The 21,199-nt window shown below is 34.3% G+C and overlaps 1 long non-coding RNA gene across 3 annotated transcripts in view; it reads right to left on the reverse strand.

Moving 5' to 3' along the window:
- The window catches only part of LOC114015073 (uncharacterized), a 178,172-nt gene extending 157,602 nt beyond the window's left edge, over positions 1-20,570 (reverse strand). For all 3 annotated transcript variants that reach the window (XR_003558829.2, XR_003558827.2, XR_003558828.2), the window contains exons 1-3: positions 20,397-20,570; positions 14,893-14,985; positions 4,009-4,172 (exon numbers count right to left, since the gene is read on the reverse strand). This is a non-coding gene — a long non-coding RNA (uncharacterized LOC114015073). The remainder of the gene's footprint in view (positions 1-4,008; positions 4,173-14,892; positions 14,986-20,396) is intronic.
- Positions 20,571-21,199: the final 629 nt, after the last annotated feature.

Below are 21,199 nucleotides of genomic sequence, written 5' to 3' on the forward strand. Positions count from 1 at the left end.
TCTTGAGGGTATTTTGCATACTAGCTCCATTACTTTAACGTAATGTAATTTGCTGTGGTTCAAATGATTAATTACTATTACTGCAAGTTCTGGTAGATCAAGCTAATGAACATTCAGCACAATTTCCTGGCTCTTCTGATCCCAGCTCAGCACCCTCATCCCCACATATAACACACTTCCAGTAAAAAAAAAGCACAAAGAACAGAACCTTAGGACTGGCTATGTATGTTAACTATTACATTAAAATTTCGCTGAAGCCTTGTAAGTAACACATGCTCAAAAACATTTAAATATACTTAAAGCAACTTGCAATTCTCAAATATTTATACACATATATTTTCCATAATAAATCTTTACTGTGGCTATGACGAGATATTCTTCTATCTACCTGTTCATGTACATTGTATATTATGTAGTAAAGGACAGATCAACAGCTTGACTAAAATGTAATCCTAAATGAAGAAAATGTTTAAAGATCATTAATATCATTTTAAAAGGTATTTGAGTCTTCTCTTTTGGCCTCTGTTTAGCTGTGCTAGGCCTGTGAATGACAGCTTCCCTGCTTGAAGCACACAGAAAGCACAGCCTTCCTCATTCACTGTCAGTACTATGGCCTTTTCACACGTTCCCTCCACAGCAGTGTTTGTCCCCAAACACTGGAACCCAGCACAATGGCATTCCTACTTCAACACCCCCACCAACAGCACCACTACATATGAAGAATGCTAATGAGGTGGACATCCCCCATCTCTGAAAGTGTTAACTATATCCCATACTATCAGATAGAATGTTATTTATATTGTTATGTATTACATCTCACTTAAAAGCAATTCCATTTTGGTGATGCTTTTTTTCCTAAAAATATTTTTAATAGAAAATACAGTAGCCTGACAAAAAGATTAAAAATGCCTTACATGCATTCACCCAATTGCATACATTATGTATATAATTAACAGATTTTAACCTCCTGATATATTTGGGGTTCTCAGAAATTCCAACAGACACCAACACAGCATGTTGAAAATAGCAAGGCAAAAGGCTGTAACATCTGAAATATTAATAGCAGAATAATCCTAACAGTACTGCTGCTTAAATTTTACTTTTTGTGTTAGAAAACTGTATTTTACAGTCCTAGAATTCTTGGCATTAAAATGTCAATATAAGCTTTTTCAAGATTTTGGTGAAGATTGTAGCTCATTATACAAATATGTAATTGAAATTAGAAAGAGTTTAAAGGAAAAAATAGAAGGCTTTTGCAGTATACTGTTTATACATATGTATTTTCTTCCTTTCTCCTTTAAATAAAGTGCAAACCACTTCCCAAAGTTCAAGTACCCTCTCAGTTTTACCTGTTTTACTTCACCTGTATTATTCTCAAGGAATACAGTTTGAAGAATAATGATTATCCTCTTTAAAAGGATACAAAGACTACAGCAAAGAGATGGTAGTCTCTCAGTTTTCTTCCTCTAGGGCAAGAAGCAACAGAGTGATTATAAAGACAACACTGTGCAACCAGTGCACACTGTGGACCTGAAACTATGTATTTTTTTAATTCAATACATGCGTTTTAAACTGAAGACCAGATGGATTTTATTAGAAGCACATGTATTAGGTTATTATTATAGAATTACATGTATTAGCATATTATTAGTTATATGTGCTATTTGATTTCAATGGACAGACTATAGCGTCTTAGCAGAGTAATACTGATTCAAAGAATGTCTTTTTTTTTTTTACTTCCATTCCCTATTTACTTAAATGAAAAGACAAAGTAAATACAAATAATTCAAATGTCAAAATAACACTGAGATAAATAGAAATCAAGAAAATATATTTAATGTTTTCAAGTAATGGCTAGATGTTATATTGGTATGAATACTGTATGCAATCATCATAGCATTATGTTGTCAGGCCTTAGCACAACAGGACAAAGTGATAGTATTTTGATTGAATGTCCTGGTTCTTGATTAACATGCATCCTAATCTTACATCTATATCTTATCACAATATGTCTTTACAAAACCATCTTGGTTTAGTTGTTCAGAAAAAAAGGTCAACATGAACAAAATGCAGTAAGATTATAGTAAGTATTGTTATACCTACAGTATAACATAACATACAGTTATTATAATGATTTCATTTATGTTCGGTACTAACACACTTCAGTTGGGAAACGGTTGGAAAGATTAACAGAGAGACACTATAAGCTGAATTATATGTCATATCTTATCTTTGAAGTAATATAATTCAAAACAACACAAGCTTTCAGCACATTAACTGCACAAAACCCTTAACATCCTTGTGCTGTAAAATTTTCATTTAAGCACTTAAACCACTTTGAAATGTTTATTAAAATGTTTTAATCATAACTTTTTTGTAGACAATTAACTGTCATAGCTGTACTGACATTTATCCTCATAAACTGGACTCTTAAAAGTTAAAAATGTCCAATGTGGTTATACTGAACATATGTCTATATGCAAAGCTTTCATTATAAAGAATCATTTGTCTTCAGAAGAGATTTCAAATCTACTAAAATTATTATATTTTTCTTGTCATTTACAATTTCCGACTGAACACTGCTGGATAATCACCAGAGGGCTGATTAACATAAGTTAATTTACTGAAAATGTCTTTATATGTTCTTTACAGAGAAGAGCAAAATGTAGTCAATAAATGACTTGCATATGAATTTTTATTTAGAAACTCCATTGTCTGTTTTGTTCTACTAATTACCATTATACTTGCTAAATACTTGTATGCATTTTACCTATTTTTTTCTAAAAGAGTAAATATTGTATGTTAAGGCACTGGAAAGTAACAGATTTCATTTCTGTAGGTTTTGTGACAGGCAGCATTGTCTTAAAAGTGAAGTATTATCCACAAAAATTCGAAAGATATTTCTCACTTTTTAATATATCACTGTACTGGAAACAAGCTTTCCTTTTTCTCTTTTCTGCTTGTTTGTCTCTCTCACATGCTCTCGTGTTGTTTTTGGGTTTGTTTGATTTCTTCTTGCTGACCACTATTAGCTCTAGACAGGAACAGCCTCTTCCAAAGTCAATTCTCATTCCTCTTTATGGATCTGACAGCAGGAGGTGCTGTATAAACAGTGTGACTGACACTTTGCTTGCACCTCTCCTCCCCCTTCCTACATAGGCTGGGAGCTTATCTATCTGATGCAGTCTTCTTAACTCTGGGGCCTGAGACCATTCTTAAATGGGAGGTTCCGAGCTGGTTAATTTCTATGTAATATTTTTCCTGGAAAATCTGTATGTCTACTATTTTTATAAAGTACTCCACTAATCCTTAAAGATATATACATTCTTACACATATAAATGAACTTAAGTAACTATGCTGAACAAGATTGGTGTTTTCTTACTTAGATTTCCTAAACTAAAACATCCAATTAATAAAAAATAAATCATCTGATTGCTCCCAAACTATCAAACAATATGTTCAGTACCTGTTTTCTACTATTTTTTCAAATTAAAATGCATGTCTGGTATATTTACATAATGGCACATGTATAGTAATTAAAATATTGAGGTTTTAAAACATTATACATTTATTTAGTTTTTCATAATGCAACACCAGTTATACTTGTGTTTTATTTATTTATTTAAAAAATGTTTCAACTAAATAATTATTTAAATTAGTTTTATGGGAAGATCTATGAGAGCATTAAAAACTGCATGTGCAGAACAAGCAATGAAAAATGATTGCTTTAGAGAATTTCCACATAAGGAACATCACAGCTAGGCACAGTATGCAGCAAGAAAAGATGAGACATATGACATCCCACACCAAAAGAGAGACACAATTAACTCCTTTATTGTTAGCGTTGCAATTATAGGAGAATAATTTCATTCTCCTAACAGGCACTGCAGCTTATGCAATACATGTCACACTTCTTTATGACACAGTGCGAGGCATTGGTTTTATACAATTAGTACATTCGAAAATGAAAACAAAAAAGCAGACTTTTAAAGAGTGGGACAACTCACCTGTTTGCAACAGTTTGCAGACTTTAATCGCTGGTGCCGGGCCAATAGAACTCCTTGGATATAAATCTTTGCTCCTGAGAGGCTGAAACCTTCTCTCTTAAAGACCCAAACAGGTCCACACAAAGGTGTGACGGAATTTTGCAGGCATCTGTCAAGATGAGGAGCTATGCAAAGAAAAGAAGAAAAAGGAAAAAAAAGGAAAATGCATTCTTTTGACTCAACTTGAAATATGCAGCCTCTAACACAGCCTCGGCATCAGAACTAACTCTTAATATCTATTATTTATATCTGACCTGGGTTAAGTCTTGGAAAAGCAACTCCTGCATTTCTAGTGGCCACCATGAAGGACGTATTTATATTGAGACACCCCCCATGAAAGACTCATAAGCTTCGTGAGCACACCTGAATAGTTCTGAAGTGTGCCTAACTAGCTGCACGGAGTGTCATGGTGTGCACTGATTGCCTTATCTTCTCATTTATCACAGATGAGTTGGAACCAACCTTGCTGAAATCTACTTGCATTGTCCTGATAAAATTGCAAGATCCATGTTGTTTCTGTATACAGTTTCCTGTTGAGGAGCTGACATATACCTACCATGTTATAAACGGTAACATTCTTAAAATATAATCAACACTCATAAGCCATTTTATTATACCCTTCTCATTTCCACTACTCAAAAAACAACTTGTAACAAAGAAAAATGTGCAGTGTAGCTGTTTAGTAATGAGGAAGGTCAAATGAAAACATAGAGAAAATTGATTCATGGCGATGGTCTCAACAAGATCTTTTTCTAGCTGTTCTTGGATTTCACGTCACTGTAAAGGTTGGAAGCATCGTCTCAAAGAGACCTGATGTCAATATATGTGACAAATAGGAAATTATTATTTTGCCTTCAGGCAATACTGAGATGCACGTGCTTAGCAGATATTTTTGTGTAATGCATACATGGGCCTTTCTTATATGACAAAATAAAACAGCATTAAGTACCATTTCAAGCTTTTACCTGGCAATGGGGAAGGGAAGAAAAACACCAAGATCTGTTTTTACTAGTAATGAACAAGAAAATACAAAAAAACCCCACAAACCCCTCCTGTATAAAGCACACTTGCTAACAATGCACATAAAACTATATACAAAATTTTCCCACCTATATCAATCTATTGATTCATATCATATAAAGATTCATATTTAACATATAGATATAAATGGTGGATTTCCTAGGTACAGAAATACTATAGGTTTAGCCAGAGAAAGTCCCAGTGGATGAACTACACTTTACATATTTATTCTATTAAGAATAGGAGACAAACGTTCCATTTGGACACGGCAAATATTTAGCCTCAATAGCTGTTCACTCAGCTGTGAAAACTAACAGTCAGAACTAACACCTTAGTTAAGAAACTTGTATATGTGAGGGTTTTTATAACTGGAGACTTTTGGACAAATACAGAAGGAACATACCATACAGTTACATCCATTTTCAGAGATAAATAGGTAAACATGCAACAGACTATACATTGCCTCTGCTAAAGTCAGTGTATGTTATGAATGATTTAAGCACATGGTTAAGCAAAACCACGTGTGGTTTTTTTTGTGAAAGGCCTTACTTTTTAAAAAATCATGTTAAAATCCAGGTCTTCTGACTTGCACAATTTCATGATATAATCTTATTTAACCATTAATTCTATGCATTCTCACATAAGCAGTCCTGAGAGCTTCCATATAGTATGCTTACTTTTCCAGCAGATATCCTTGCAGCTACTTCCATCCTGCATACTTACCAGGATGCCTTTTCTGAATTAGTGGCAAAGCCATTAAAATTTAGTTACTTAAACCCCAATGTTTATTAAAAACTTAAACCCCAGAGTTCCAATGTTGCTGTGATATTTACAAGACTATACAATCTCAGTTCAGCAAAATACACAAATACAAGAACAAATAAAAGCACTGAGAAAGTTCTGGTTCAATCTAAACAATTACCTACATGGTTAACAAAACCCATTCGAGTAATCTCTTCAATGAAAACCTATCACATGATTCTTCCAAAGTAATTCAGAATTGTCTCTAAGCCACACATGTACTTTCTTTGTTACAGAAGCAGAAAATGGTATGCAGAAGCTTGTGTAAATGACAAATGGGAAGAAAGAGAAGCAATGTAAGAAGACATGGAAAGATACAAACATGGGTTCAGTGCTTTGCAGGGACTTAAAAGAAAATGAGCTGCAACCCTCTCCATACTTAAATTTATGATAACAATCCCATTTATCTAAAGGGAGACCAGACTTCAAAAAATAAGGCTGAGGGGTATTCACTGAACAAGGTTAATATGCATATTAACCTACTCTTACTGATGATCCTAAAAAGTAATCCTGCAAAACTTTTTTCAAAATCTGCCATCAAAGTAAACACTCCAAACCAGAAGTCATACTACATAGCTTTTAAACCCCAGTTTGTCAGGATATGGCCGTGCAACTGAACATAAGCAAAACTTATTTCAAGGTGACAATCAGTGAATTAATACTTTTCCAGACTATTCTAATAATGCACTTACTCCTTAACACTGGAGTCAGACATAAAATTAAGATTAGGTAAAGTAATGAATGAGGTCTGATCAGGAACACCGGCAGGATTTACTTCAGGACTGAATTTACTTCAGAACTAAGCGAGCAGCATCAGAATTAAATCTGTTTCATGTTATGTGGTTATGAGGAGTGGTTACAGTCACACTTAGTTCAAAGAAAATAAAAGGATGAAAATCTGATCCCAGTGAAGTCTCTGGAAGTTTTACAAATAACTTAAGCAAGTAAGGTTTTTACTGAGCTAGTTATCATAAGAAAATGATTACAAACAAAACGAAGATAAACCCAAGTAGTGCTGCTTTGCTGAGTGAGCAAGCAGACTGAAACACAGCTGTGAGAAAATGTGTGTATACTGGAAGTGGATGTTACATTTGAACACTAATTATAATACTACTGATTATTTTAGCCCAAATAATTTTAACACCAGTACAATGTGGCCATGCTGATTCACCTCCCTGAAGGTAGTGAGGTGACCTCACCTTCAGGACCAGCGAGGGGACAGATCCAGGACCTGCTGGGGTAGCTCAGAAGTGAAAAGATTCAAAGTGTCACCTCTTTCAGACATGCTTAACACCCAAATTAGACACACTAGGTATTAGACCCAGGTAATCTTGTATAAGTAATACTAATTTCCATAAACATCAGCTGATTCTATCAATAACAGTATTTGCTTCATTCCACACTGAACCTTTTTGTTTTCAGATTTATAGTCTTAAACAGCTTGTACTCTTTCTTTTTTTCCCCATTCTTTTGGCCTCCTTTTTAAAATGCCAGAAACCAATGTTATTTAAGTTATTAAGCATTCACCGAAGTACAAACCCATGTATCCCTAGAAAGGAAAAGGAATAAAGGCAGAACAGCAAGGCAGTAAATTCAAAAGAGTATACTTTTACTGAAATACTCTATAAGTGTATTGCTTTGGGCATACATTTGGTGATCCCAGAAGATATCCTTTGCATTTTCGATAAAAAATTCACAGTTACTCAAAAATGGTCCCTAGTTTAGGAATGGTTATGTTCTCATTTGGAACTGATGTAGGTATGCAAGAATAATTTTTACTGAACAGCTAGCTACTTCCAGACTTCTGTCCATTTTGGTGAGTTAACTAAAACAAAGAAGGTATTATCCTAAACTAATACCCTTTTGAAAACTAAGAGTACCAGTAATGACTCTATAAAATAACTCCCAGCTCCACTAGACTGCTTTGATAATACAGCTTGATACAGACCACAGTCTATAAAGCAAGGTGAAAGAATCTATAGGCAAAATTTCCCAAAAATCTACAAGTCCATCAAGTGCTGCATCATCCATTTAACATTATAGCTGTTCAAGCATTACAAAAATTGAACTATGAAGCAGGACTGTCAAGGTCAATAACAGTGTGCTGACCACAGAAAGACTAACCCTTGGAAAGAAAGTGCATGAGCTAACTGGTAAGGTTTAGGAACAACTCATGATGTATGTCTCTCAGGAGGTTAGAGATTTTTCCGTGAGAGGGAATTCCTGAAGGGAACTGATGACAAATGTCCTTGATCAGAAAATGAAATAAATTTTAAAGGAAGGAAACTTCCCTTCAAGGGAAGCTGGGCAAAGGGAAGTAGTCAGAAGTTACAGAAAATATTTTAAATTATAGACAAAATCCCTTTTCTTTATAATTTCTATGCAGAAATTAAACACTGCATTAGAAGCCATCTGCATTTTTTCTTTTTTAATTGAATTATTTTTCCCACTGCAGCAGTCTTAGCTGCTAGTTAAAAGAGAGTATCCAAGGATCTTTGCTTCTCAGCTAAGATGAACAGTATAAATATACCTTTATTGTTTCTATTCTCCCCCTCATTGATTTTTTGACTTCATATCACATGACAAACATTGAATTTCCTTGAAGAAAATAATTGTTTTACGGTGTAATTTTACACTCCCCTGAAGAACAGAGATGAGAATTTTTTTCCTAAAACAAAACCCAGAGATTTTAAATTGATGGAGATAATGGCACGAAGCCACTGTGGCAAACAGGAGAGCAAAACCTGCTTTTCTTTGTCTTGCCTTTAAACTTGCTGAAAATGATAAGAGTGCAGTGTTGATCAAATGGAGTGACAGAAAGCGTGAAATCCAAAGCCCAGTAGGATATCCACAAAAAGTAAGCAGAACATTTGTAAAGGAATGGGAAAATCACCCACCAGCAATTTGCAATCATCACAAGAAGACTGCAAAAAAGTAAAAACAAATCCCCCCAAATCCAGTTTGTTAACTTTCTTCTTGCTTAAACTCATGACATTATTGAAGCATAAACATTATTATTATGCTGAGTTCTTTTCTACGTCAATTTCTCTTACCAAATAACCTGCAAAACAGTAAAAGTATTTTTTTCTTAATAAATGACAGTATCAGAAAACCAGGAAAGAAATCATTGACATTTTTTCTTCTATGGGGAAAAAAAAAACTTTTCAATATGATCAAAATACTGGAAATTCTTTTTACACTTCCTCAGGATGCTTTTCCTGAAGTACTTTCAATATACACTGTACACTGTATATATATTACACAGAGGGCATGATACTGTCCTAGCATACACTGTACTTCACTGTTTCTTATTTTCAGTGAACACCACACAGCTCTTTGTCCAGGGCAACTGGCATGTTCTACCCAAAACTCTGTTTTATATATGGAAACTGAATGATGGAAAACATGCATTTTCCTGTGTTGTTTGAATTATGTCAGTGTGTTTTTACTCAAACAAAAACTAATCTAACAGCTGCTGTGTACTTTTGTTTACATGCTATATGTCAAATCGTATTGTCCCCAAGGTACTTATGAGGGATGCTTTAGCAGTCATTTTCTTAAATACTGATGCCTATCCGAATTTGGATTTTTCCACCATTGAACAGAATGACAAGCACACGATTGCTGTACTTAAAGCAATCTTTCACAGCTGCTTTGCTTTTTCAGTGATTCCATTAAATTGACGGCATATGCCTGTGGGGTCTACAATGTTACAATACTGCTGAACAAGATGTTGATTGTACAATACAAATTTGTACAACACAACTTGGCTTTATTGTGGGAACCATTTCCTAGGACAACCTTCCACTTATTTTTAACCTGAAAAAAAATTAATTTAAAAACTTATCTACCTCTATGACCTTTACTGAACACCTGGTTATATTAATTGTTTAGAAGTGCAAAGTCTTAACACTTAGTGGTTAGTAGGCATGAAAACCTATGAAGTCTCCTCAGTTCCTAAAATGAGCATGAGTCATGTCTTTTCTTGAACTGAACGAACTAGCTGTGCATTAAATATGCTGGCACATCTTCTGCTTGAGCAAGTGGACCGAAATGGTGTGAATTGTTAATGCCTTGCTGCTTTGGTTCACGGCTTGTGATTGATCATTTGTAACTATATCTACTCCTTGTTCCATGAAATCAAGTATGGAGTAATGGGTTCATCAGATTTTTGGGTTAAATTGAGAGTGAAGAGGTACTGTGTGTGGAAATAAGAGTTGCCATGTTCGGGGCTGGCCTTGTAACAGCATGGAATCTAAAGGCGATATTCAAAACCACTTCACTCATCATACGCTTACTGATTCTGAATAGGGTCCATTTGCAGGGGACATTTGGTAGTTTTCCAATACACTTTATGCCTCTTTCTCCACTTCTACCACCCTGCACATCTTTTTTTTTTTCTTTTTTTTTTTTTTTTACTAGAATAGCTTATAACAGGTCAGCATAGAAAATTAATAGATTTAAATAACTTGCTATGTAAAAGTAAAAATAGCCTTGGACTGAAATGGCTGTTCTCCTACTAATTAATGACACTTCCTAAATATTAAGTCCTTTGCATAACTCAAGCTATAAAGAACTCAGCAAAGTTCTACTCAGTATCCAGAATTATAATCCCATATTTTGTAGAAAACTATTTTTCCAGGCAGAAAGAAAGAATTACAATAGCCTTAATTTTACTCCTCAGTCCGTTCATGTGCAGGAATGACACATATTTCCAGACAGTACAACACGGCTTGTGGCTTTGCAAACAGCAGTGTGTGGGACCACAGCAAACACAAGCCAACAGCAACCAGAAGTGACAACTTGTGATGGCCTGCAGGAGAGTAATCACATTACAGTAGCTCCACAGAACAAGAAAAGTAATGTTTGTCAGGATCAAACTTGCTGCAATGCTCACAATGTTCTCTTTGTGCAACCGAAGCCTCACTATACTTACTGCACTACATCATCTCCTCTAGTTAAATGTCACCAATTCAAAATAAACCATACCAACTTGGTTTTGTTGTTTTAAAACAATTTATGCAAGTTATTTAATTACATGTGAATGCTTAACTTGGAATGAAGGAATCATTCTAGTCACATGAAACCTACAACCAGGTTTTCCATCTGCTCTTGTGCTGAAGTTCAGAGACAAAATTAGAATCTGGACAAATTTAAGACTGCAAGATAAATACAGAGTAATAATTTACTGTTGCTCCTCATTTAGGAGTAAAGAATGAAATAGAAGGGAATTAAATGTAAGAAAAGTGGAAAGGAGTGTACTGCATCTATACATCTGTGTATATTTGTGATCATTATAACCATATTAAAGCAAAAAGAGAGATACAGCAGTTTAGTTCCATTTCATCCAATCTAGGTCCCGTAAGATTTTTAATCTCTCTTCATTGTTTGATATTTATCCTGATGAATGTCAGTATAGTGCAAGTCTACAGCAATCTAGTTGACACACAAGTTTGGTTATTAAGAGTTTTTGGGAAGCTTCAATCCATGCAATATTGGAGAAATAGTTTCAGAACTAATTTTGAAAGTTCTCTATCCTTTTCCCTCTTTTCTCCTCCTGTCTTTGTGCTAGCACTAAAGAAACCTTGCTGAGGTCAAGTTTCTACATTTAAGTATTTAATCAGGGTGCTTTTTAACTAGTCAGACTCATGATGGCTTTGTTGGTTTATAATTGTTGCTGGAAAGCTTTCCGCACTCACACAAGGAGCTGTGCCACCATTTGGAAGATGTTTATCAAGCCTGTGGAAGTCTTTTTTAAAACTCAATAATTTTTGTGGGTATTTCCTTTTTTAAATTGTGACTAACTTGCAGATGCTCATCTCTATTCTCAAAACATTCAGTGCTGAAGCACTTAAACCTGTCCAGATGAAATTGCAGATGAAATGAAAGGCCAAGACCTTCTCAGCCACAGTATATTTAGAATTCTTCAAAATAGTTCATTCTGATGCATAACTGCAGCCCACCTGGTAAGTTCACAGGATCACAGAATGGTTGAGGTTGGAAGGGATGTCTAGAGTTTGTCTAGTCTGGCGCTCTGCTCAAAGAAGGGCCAAGGTAGAGCAGACTGATCAGTTTTATCCAGTGGTACTGTCACCTCTGGGAAAACTGTTCAGTGCTTAACCACCTTCACAGTAAACTTTTCTGTCTTACGGTTAAGTGGAACTTCCTGCACTTCAATTTGTGCCCACTGCTTCTTAAATACTACTAAGAAGAATCAGAATCCATCTTTTTTACTCCCCTTGCCCCAGCCTATACTGGTGGACTGGATTATAGCTCTTCAGCCACAGGATTTAGCATTTCCCTTTGTTGAACTTTATATGATTCCTGTCTGCCTATTTATACATTCTTCCTCCAGCAGTTCTTCCAATGAGCAAAAGTTCTTTAAGACTTATTAGGAGAAGAAAAGGAATACATATTGCTTAATTCAATAACCACATAACTTATGCAGAAGATAGAGAAAGGTCCTGCAGAATACAAGGGTTAACCTTCATAACTATGATCTCATAGATATGAGCTTTATTCAGGCAAAAGGCTCACACCTAATGGACTACAGTTGAAAAAATTACTACCTATGGATATATTCAGATTTCATAGCAAGCAACTCTAGATATTACTCTAAAAAACTATTACTTAAAAACCAAAGGTGCTGTTCTCCATTCAATGAGATGTACATACTGCCAAAGAGAAGAAGGAAAAATTGATCTCATGTCATTTTTTTGCACTCTTCATTTACCAAGTAAAGATGCTTTATAATGGAACCTAATGCTCTTTACATGCTCTGATGGTTCCAACCCATGGTGTCAGCAGGTACACATTTGCCAGACCAATTCAAACATCTTTTTTCTTTTCCCTGCTCATACTATGCTTTCTACACTAAACAGAATAAGGTATGTACAAGGGGCTACATTCTGTATGTCAGATAAATTCAATAGATTCAATTGTGCTTTCCAACAGAGTTTTAGAACTTCACACAGGTGAGTGGAACTGAGGACTGAGCAGTTAGTTTTGAGTATCGAATTTTCATGTAAATTGTATAAAATTCTATTATTATGTATAGTAAATGCAATAATACATTGTACATGCAACGTATCAGTAGACATTTACTATAATAATATTCCATATATATAGCTTATACCATATTATATTACATTCTATTATATTGCATCACATATATTACTATAAATTACTCTGAATAGACCAATTAATTAATCTATTGATGCCAATTTTTACTGGTCTGACAAATCAATGAATATACTTCCTTAAGGATATGCATAGACGTATAAAAGGAGAAAAATACTGTGGAGCACACACTACCTGATAGTAGGCATAGAGCTAATTTTTATATCTATATGGTACAGTAATGATACACACACCACAGAGATGTGCTTCTATATTCAGAATTATGATCCTAACTAGGTTAAAAATAAAAAAAAACCCTTCTCTAGCTATGGATTCAATGCCAGTTTCCTTTTCCTGGATGTGTCAGAGAAGATGTGTCTACTAAATTCCATATATGAGGATAGAAATGTTAAGCTAAGTCTGAAGTTAAATGTTAGGATGAGGTGCAGAAAAGAAATATCTGGGTTGATTCTTAGACAGGTAAAGTAATTGGCATCAAAGACACTTTTGTCACAGTATAGGATTTCACAATGAAGGCAGGGCTGAGTGTTTCATCATGACTGAGTTATATTTAAATGAATTGAAGGAAATATTTTAGTAGTAACTTATGCTTATATACAAATGCTTCAAGTGTGGTTGCAGAGTCTGTGATTAAAGAAAATGAGGCACACAAAGGCTTAATCCATATCTTATTATCCAATGTGCCACTGAAGTCATCAGTACCATAATTGAAAATGCCACCAAAGAGATAAAGAGTTCCATCACATTGAGTAGGAAGGCTCTGAATATATCACTGGGTTCTTTTTTCAACAGTGCTGACAGGGTGTAAGTCCAGTTTCTCCTCATACAGTTTTGGGCAACATTTAGCTAAGGCTATCATGCTTTTCTTATTATAACTATTTTCATAAGCATTCTTTATATTTTCTTAATAATTAAGAATAGTTTTAATATATTTTTCATCTGAAAGTAGCTTGAAATTTTTTGAAATAAATAAATATATAAAACAATAAATAATTTTTTAAATTTTACTTTGAAAAAGTAAACTTTGAAATAATGAGGAAATGCTCATAATGAAGAGAGCTTTCTCTCTTCCTGAAATGTGGCCAGGGGATGCTATCTGGCTTGCAGGGAGAGTCAAAAACCCCTGGAAACTGTACTCCTAGCTGGGATGAAATCTGATTTTCTTCTTTGAAAGTGGTTAGGACTAAAAGAGAAATAAGCAAACTACTTACATAAACATTTGCTGAGGCACACAACTCAAAGAATTTCACAGTCCTTTCAATGATTTACAAATGCTACATCTTCCTTGTATACTTCTCCCATGATAGGAATATTACTTACAGATATAGGAACTTCTAAAGCTGGAAGCTCTTGAGCTCATTTATTGAAAACCTTGTACTAAAAATCCTTAGTCTGAATAATAAAGTGATATATTCAGAAATAAGGAAAAAATGTCATAGGGATATATACTTAAATGCCTAATTTATATATATAGTACAAAGATATAACTATTTGTTAGAAAACAAAGAAATATTTTTTAGCCTTCTTAAACAGAGTTGAAATGGTGTCTTGTTTAAAGACCATATACAAGGATAGAAGAGATAAACTATGCGTGTGTTTATCCCATTGAAGCTGTAAGAAAAAGCTCTGAGACGAAAGAAGTACCTACAGAGAAAAAGACATGCAATCACTGAGAAAAGGATAAAAAATTATGCAAATATTAAAATGCTAGTATTACATAAAACAATAGCTTTAATCATAAGCTTATTTATTATTTGCCATTTTTAGATCAACTTAAGGGCACAAACATAAAAAAAAATATTTAAAAAGTAAGTCCAGATTCACTTTTCAGTTCTAAGACCACAATGTAGTAAACAGAAAGTCTGTCCTACAAATGTTACTTACCATTTATGATATGCCGATTTGTTCCCCACATATGTTGTATCAGTATCTCACTGGAGAAGTAAGAGTCATCCTCAGTGTACAATCATCTGAAAACTTTAAAAAAAAGAAAGATGTTACTGCAAATAATTAAGACCTAGTTCTTTAGCAAATATATTAAGAAAAACAAAAAAGCCCCACCACAGTATGAATATGCTCTAAGAAGCTACAAAGTAATTATTTACCACTTAAAGAACAAATGCCTTTGCATTGTAGTCTACACCCCACATAAAATGCAGAATGTACAGCTGCTGATCCTCTCATTTCCAGTACTGACTATACACATTGCAAGAACAGTATTCTATATATGCAAATCTATTAGAAACGCAAGGAATCAAATATTTAAAGTTATTCTTGGATAAAAAGTAATTTCAGGTATAACAAAATGTTATGTGTTTTTTACCAACTGAAACAGTATGAAATGAAGAAGAAAAATTCAGATGCTTGTGAAAAGTGAATCTGCTTCTATCAGATGCTGTGCACATACATGTAACAGGAAGCTCTACTTCAAAGACTTTCTAGACAGAGTAAGATATATAGAGAAAACTGTTATCAATTCTAATCAGTTTAGCCACAGAAAAGCATGAATATGCTGTGCAAAATATTTTAATGTGTATTCATAGAACATAGATGGCCATGGTAGAAAAAAAAATATAATGTAGTAATGCCTTAAAAGTTAGTCAGTGACTTCAGCAAAAGACTTCTAAGTGGTGGAAAGTATATGGCCTACTAGTGCACATTTGAGTTACACTGGGTGCTGCAGAAAATAAAGATGGGCTTGATATTCCTTACTACACTTTTATGCTAATAGCATATTTTGACTGGAGCATGCATGCTTTGAATGCTTTGAACAAAAAGATATGCTAAACTAGAAATGTCACAATTGCTTTATTTAACCTGATTCCCATTAAACATACAACTACGCGGTTTTGGATTACTTTAAATGTTTATTTCCAAATAACTTCTCATTCTGCTGACAAAGATAGAAACTCTTCTTTAGAAACACTTAGAACAAGATGCCACAAACAAAATAATATTTTAGCTTGTTGTATACTATCAAATAGGGGATATCACAAGCCAATTTTTGTGCCCACAGTCAAATTCTAAATTATACTTATTGTCGATGTCCACATTGTTCTATTTTTTCCTAGTCATGCATTACAGCTGTTGTTTTAGAGAGAATCCTCCCACTATTAGGATTTTATGCTGAACCAGGTTTTCAGATTGAATAACATAAAGTCATACACCTCAGTCAATTTAAAACCTGTATCTCTTGATAGCATCCTTTTAAATAGTATTTTCTTGCTACACATACTTCAAAATTCTTATTGAATATTTAGCTTACCTTTCTCCAGTTTGTACAGAAATCATAATACTTGAGAATATATACAATAGCTGTTTTTATATTGTGCAATGCTATTCAGTGAATGCAAAATTTATGAAAGAGGTGAATCATCACTATAGGAGTTGTGTGATTAAAGCAGAAACTGTCACTAAAATGATGCTAGTGAAATTACCTGTCATTCTTTGGAAGAAAGTCTAAGATAGATAGCACACAAGTTACTTTTTGATGACAGAAATGGCAATACTTTGACCAGGACAAATTCATTGTTTATGGAACTGTTGAAAAGAAAAGGCAAGAGGAAAACACTAATGACATTATTCACCCATCATGCTTATTTCAGGTCAGCCAGGTGAATATCCTAAGCTGTCTTTTTCAAGGCACTTTTAGAGAAAATAGACAAAAAGTATGAATAAAAATTTTATGAGTCTTGTAAATTTTAAGAGGAATGTGTCCCATTTTAGAAATCCTACCTTCAACTGCAATAACACATGTTCAAGTGTGAAAAACACATCTCCTACCTCAACAGAATCCACTTTCCACAACTGACATTGCACACCGAAATTACAAGAGATGCTGCCTCTCCAAAGAAACATAATTTAAAATAAGGCAAAGAAAATGCACCATCAATAAAGACTTGTGTTTCCTTGGTTGGTTGTTTTTTGGTTTTTGTTTTCTCCAGTTTCAAATGAAATTACAGTAGCTTCAATGCTGTTCTAACATGCACAAACATGGAACTCTTTTGAAGGTGTTGCATACTGCTTAGGATTGCTAAAATACAACATATTCCCCTCCACTTGCCCATTTTTAACATATTTAGGCCCAAATGCCGTGTTTCTGATCCAGTACTAACCTAACTCAGAACATTTTTCCTGGCAAGTTAGAAGACAGGAAAATATGCAAATATTTTACAATTTCTTTCAATGGGGTCAAGGCCCTCTGACAGCTGTAGTTTCTAATTCTTTACAACCACAGGTTCCTTAGCTTTCTAGGCAGCTGCCTAACTGAAAATACCCATCTGAAATAATTTGGAACAACTAGGTTCCAGTCTAATCTAAACCAAACAGAATGTGGATCTGTACTCAGATCTCTCCTACAAAATTCTAGTCTTAGATCTCTGTGTTTAAAAATGTTTGGAAAGATCTTAGCTCAGTAAGACTATTGTAGACATTTTCTAAATTTTGGCAGGACAAAAAAACTTCCAACTAGCTCAAATATAAAACAAATAGGGGAAAAAAAATCAATATTTATCTTGTCCCTTAGTTCAAATCTTATAAATATACTTATCATTCCTTCCACTTTTAATTGCATAAGGATAGGCATTTTCAGAATGAAAAAAAATATTTTCCTTCAATGAATTACGAATCCTATTTGATATACATGACTATATTGATTGCTGTATCGTAGATGTTCAGTTCTTCCATCAGAAGCCTGTACAGTCACTAAATGGAGATAGGAGGAAGTCTGTGAAGATTGTACAGTCGGTAAATCTGCCCTTTTTGAGAACTGTAACAGAGACTGCAATTGTTCAGTGTGTCTTTTTTGTCATTTGTTCAGTGGTACAGATCTAGCATAACCAAAGTGAGAATGTTATCACTTTTGTCAGGGTTTCAGAACAAAGAGAATCAAACACCCTCCAGCTGCACTTCAGACCTTCCTGCCAAGATACCACCAGTATTTGGTGAATTCACATCACTCTGCATAGCTGGTCCACTTTTTCACAGATAAGTAAAAGTCTGAAAAGAAATAGTTACTGACTACAGAGAAAGAAACAGACTTTTCACACAGTAGCCACAATCTGTTGAGCATTTGGCTTATTATACATAGAAAAAACCCCACATTTAAATTGTTTTTTTAAAGCATGCTAAGTGAATGCCGCTCCAAAGGGAAGGAATAATCTCCCATTCAAATAAAAAAAACATTATTTCTATTCAAGAAAAAGGAAAATGTTCTGCTTCTGATATATTCTTTGTGATTTGACTATACATAACTGGGGTTGTCCCAGATGAGGGCAGCGTGCTAGGAAATCACCAACATATGCACCATATGTATCATATGCTGCCTTTATTCTTCCACCTCTCTATAGACATCCACTCACAGACAGGATATTGGACTAGATGAAAGTCCAATCTGACACAGCATTGCAATTTTTACAGTAATTTGTTTGTGGTTTTGATTTATAAGCAAAAAATATGTTTCCTTTTTAAATCACTAGACTGGAAGAAATACCATTTTGAAGATTTAAAAATATTTTTATTTGATACTTACTGTTGCATTAACACCTGAGACACTGATCTCCAATCTATTTTAAATGTGTTGACCTTTATACACTCACCTCTCAGTGGAGGATCAGATACTTGTATAAAATGCCAACAGGAATTGCCTACAAACATGCAACTTTTCCTTCGGCCTTGGTTCTCCTTCCCCTGCACCAAGCTGTACACACATGCTAGAATTTTCCCAACATTTCCAAACTCCCATGTGATCTTTTCTTTTGTGCTTGCAAAAGTATTTGGGTGGGTGTGCAGTGGATCAAATTCCAGAAACCATTCCAGATTAAAATTGACAATTATTTACTGGTTTATTTTTGGCATGTCATCTTCCCTGTGTGGTTCACTGAACGATGGAGCAAAACCCTTGTGCTGTCCAGAGAGCTGCAGAAGTCCTGCAACAACAGGGCACAAGTGGTGGAGCCTTCTTTTAGCAACAGTGCTGGAATACATTGACTCGAAATGTACTCAAAACTATGGCCTCAGTCACTTTTTGGACACCCTTTGCAAGCAGTCCACAACTTCCTCATGGATATCAGTTTAATAATTAATGTTCTAGGTCAAGAAATCCCCATGGAAAAAAACAAAACCAAAGATTTATTAATACTGTATCCAACTATTGAATTTGTGTGATGTTAAAAATTATTGCTGAACTTTTTTGCTCCAATGTACATACAAGTTTGATCTGTGTGTTTTGATTATCCTCCTGATGTTGAAAGTATCATGAATGTTCTAGTTAGATGATAGGTTCTAAGACCATTTATTGCAGAATTGTTATTATTCACATTTGCATCCAGTTTCTAGATATATATTAGCACCAATGTAGTAACAAAATTAGTTCTACAAAATATGGGCTGATATCTATCACAGGCGACACTAGAAAACTGACAGACATATGACCTTTTGTTAACTGAGCCAGGTATACTTTTCTTGGGTATTAATTTAGTGGATGAAAATTATAATTACAATAGAATAGAATTTTTTCAGTTGCTAGAGACCTACAATAATCATATTGTCCTACAGATGCTTAAAAAAAATGGATTACACAACTCAGAAAGGGCTGAGCGTTAATATTCCAGGCATTCAAAATTCCTTACATGTAGTGGAAATCTTTGCAAAATATTCCATGTTGTGAATCAGCCGTAGGTTTGAAAATAATTTAAAGATTATTTTTAGAAAAACACTTCACAGACCAATAATAGAAATGAGGTGATTTAAAGCGTATATGCCATACTTGTTCTGGGACAACTACATATACCCTTCTAGAACTGAACATATCAATTCTTCTAAAATCTACTGAATTTTCAAGAAAGTATTAAAATGCCTTACACAGGAATAAAGGTTCTAGTATCTAGTGCAAATTTAAAATATTTTGTTATATGGTTATAGTGTCATATCTTTTAAGACAAACATTACAACTACTGAATATTTATAATATCTAACCTAATCAAAATTGAATGTATTTTCAGACATATGTAACATATATAAGCCATGCCTCAGATATTCTTAGAAATAATGTTCCTTGGTAATAAATCCTACTGTTAGGTAGCACACACAAAAGTAGGACAAGAATTAGGCACATGATCAGAAGCAAGGTGGCTACTAGGCAAAAACAAGCAGATTAAAGTGCAGGGGGTATTTCAGTAAAGAGTGAGCACAGAATCAAAATTCCCCTTATCTAACATGAACATACGTATAATCCCTGTATATATAATAAGGCTTTGTAATTTAAGGAAATTTTTGGCTGTTTTTTTTAAAAGAATAATCTATAGTTATATGAAAGCAATAAAACTGCAGTAACAATGAATGTACTTTGAAGATGCATTCATTCAAACATGATAATAAACAAATGTTACCTTTTCAATTTTATTCGGTTGTGATGCAATAGGCTCCTAGTTTTCCTGCCTTGTGCAGTTCTTAAACACTAAAATTTTATCAGAGGTGTCCTCAGTAAATTTCTACATGCAGTTGGAAATGACATGCTTGGTTTTCCTTTGCTTGACATCATTATGAAGAGCCAGGCCATTCACTGTCCAAGATACTTTCTTCATTAATGACAGATGGTCTGGAAGAAAAAAGAAAAAAAAGACAAGTCAATATTTGGCTTCAAAATTAAAAAAGGACATATCATGCTCCCCTTTTCCTATTACCTTAAAAATACACTGGCCTGTCTCCACTTAGATGCTGGTATTATCTGAAATACTACCACCAGCTTCCTACTAACCGTGACATAAGCTGTAGCAAGCTGTCTGCAGTGATAGCCTGCATAAATCATCATTCCTGAAGGGAACAGATGTTCAGGGTATGAAAGAGTAATACCACAATTTAGTCATAATTAAAATTCACCTTAGCATGCCTCTATCAGTGAGCAGAGAGGAACATTTCACTTCTCACCTACAAAAATGAAATGCCTCTCATTTCTTCTGCTTCAGGAAAATTAAGCCTGAATCTTTTGTACATTGTTTGAGTTCCACATATGACACTGTATCATATAAATGACATTTTTGTTTCACTTCAACTGTTAGTTTTCTTCTTTTTCCAAAAACCAGAAAATGACCTCTAAATGGTGTACTGTCTCTGCACAAAATGCACTTACAATTAAATCTTCAGAGGAGATTGTTGTAAATTGCATGCAGAAACATAATCAGTAGCTATCTAG

This window comes from Falco cherrug, chromosome 10, assembly GCF_023634085.1.
Source record: "Falco cherrug isolate bFalChe1 chromosome 10, bFalChe1.pri, whole genome shotgun sequence".
In the NCBI taxonomy this organism is placed as follows: domain Eukaryota; kingdom Metazoa; phylum Chordata; class Aves; order Falconiformes; family Falconidae; genus Falco; species Falco cherrug.